General features: G+C 38.0%; 1 pseudogene; it reads left to right on the forward strand.

The window, feature by feature from the left end:
- The first annotated feature begins 4 nt into the window (after window positions 1–4).
- Window positions 5–751, forward strand: LOC102843273 (annotated as a pseudogene).
- The last annotated feature ends 1,505 nt before the right edge of the window (window positions 752–2,256 follow it).

Consider the following 2,256-nt stretch of genomic DNA (forward strand, 5'->3'; position numbering starts at 1 on the left):
CCATTCCGTCCATGGAAATGATTGGAAGACGATTGGGGCATTGGTGGCTCGTAGCGGCCTCTCTGTTGCTCTGAAATACTCACAGATCAGCAATAAAGTAAATCGCGGTACTTGGAGTAAAGCAGAAACCCAGAGGCTAGTTAAGGCCATTGAACAAGTGCTTCTAAAGAAGATACCAGAGCAGGAGTTGAAGGAGATGGATTCTAGCCTCCAAGGAAATCCTGAAAACCGCCTCTCAATTGTTCGGGAAAAGCTCTACAGGGGCATATCTTGGATAGAAGTGGAAGCTAAAGTGCAAACAAGGAATTGGATGCAGTGTAAAACTAAATGGACAGAAGTTTTAACCAAAAGGATGAATAATGGTCGGGACCTTTACCGAGGAATCAATTCCTTACAGGCCAAAATCAACCTTATTGAAAGGTTGTATGACATAAATGTACAAGATTCTAGTGAAATAGACTGGGAAGACATTTCTGGTTGCCTAGGTAATGTTCATCCATCTTATGCCCAAAATAAATTTCATCGACTAAAAGCTACCTGTGTTCCTTTTTGGCAGAAAAAGACTTTTCCAGAAATTATAGACTACCTCTATGAGACTATTCTTCCTTTGTTTAAAAAAAAATTGGAAAAGAAGTTGGAGAAAGACAGCATTGAAATTCAAACTCCAGCCCCATTAAAGCAAGTTTTCTTGTTTCGAGACATCTTTTATAGTGATGATGACAGTGAGGAAGAAGTAAATGAAAAGAATTAAGCAGAAGTTATTTTCATGGCCTTTTTTCCTAGTTTAGGTGTGTATATATATATATGTGTGTGTGTGTATGTGTGTGTGTGCATATAAATGTGTATTAGAAGAGCGCTTGTTACTGCTTTTTATTAAATGTATAGTGGAACATAAAAAGGAATTAATACATTCATATTAAAGTTTGCTTTTATGTGTAAAGAAACAAGAGCATATGAAATGATTTATTATTTCTGTACCATTACCTTGAAAATGCGGGGAACTGTTTTAGAAGCGTAAATATACCAAATTCCTCCAATTCTAGCAGAAAATATAGTCCTAAAAACATTGAACTTTTCATTTTGCACTTTTAGCTATGTGCACTCAACAAAGATGAGGAAGTTCAGAATACTAAGAATACATGCCATTGTGCTCTGTTTTTCCATTTGTATGTATGTTCTCAGGGTAAAGAAGAATAGACGGAAGTTGTAAATCTATTGTATCCTCACACTAGTCTTGGTCCTGTTTTCCTGGCATAAGATGTGCATCTTCATCTTCCTGAATATCATTACGATGTTTATAAAGACATGTTTTTTGTACAAAGTACCTTTTCAAACTGAATCTATTTTGAACTGAAAAAAATTAAAAAAACCAAGCTGCTTAGTCTAAAAAAAAAAAAAAAAGAAAGCAGCAACCAGCCTCAGCCATCATGAAAAAAAAAAACCAAACAAAACAAAATAAACCATCTAAAAAAGCTAAGCCAATGAATACACCAGATAGAACCAGAAGAAATATGTTGATGTGGAGTTATTTGAACAGATACAGAAGAAGATGTGAATGATGGGTGAAAAAACAATGGAAGAGAGAGAGATATCCAGGAGAAATATATTCATGAGGAACAACTTGAACAGGTCAGAAGAAAATGTAAAAATGGAAGAATTGATAGTATAGATGAAGAGGTACAAAAACATAAAAAAAATCATCACAAGACAGAGAAGGCACAACCAACACAGTACTGGAAAAAAAACAGAAAAGACTGAAAATATAATCCAGAATATTAAGATGAAAATGGTGCACACCAGGGAGTTGCTTGGTGATGCTGCACATGTGCTGGGGAACTGCTTGATGATGCCACACACGTTTCAGGGAGCTGCTTGCTGATGCCACGCACACAATGGAGAGCTGTTGATACACATGCCAGGGAGCGATGGGCTGGAGAGTGATGTGCCAGGATGAGCTGAAAGGCTGGAATATGAGTGAGCATGAGCCTGGAACTTCAATTCTGTCATCACTGGAACTCTGGTCCCAACGACACCAACCTGCACCCAGAATGCTGCTCCCAATGTGCACCGGGAGTGAAGCTGGAACTTCAGTGAGGTACTTTGTTGGGGGTCACTACTGTTTGATTGGATCATATGGGACTCCTTAAGCTCAATCAGAAAGGAGTAAGACAGCTATAGCTCATTCTTAAAGGGAAAACCAAGGCTTCCTGGTTTTCCAATTAGGTATCTGCTCTCCACCTTGAATCTCCTCACATC

This window comes from Elephantulus edwardii, unplaced genomic scaffold (genome assembly GCF_000299155.1).
Source record: "Elephantulus edwardii isolate Elephantulus edwardi_28Jun2011 unplaced genomic scaffold, EleEdw1.0 scaffold00531, whole genome shotgun sequence".
Taxonomy (NCBI): Eukaryota; Metazoa; Chordata; class Mammalia; order Macroscelidea; family Macroscelididae; genus Elephantulus; species Elephantulus edwardii.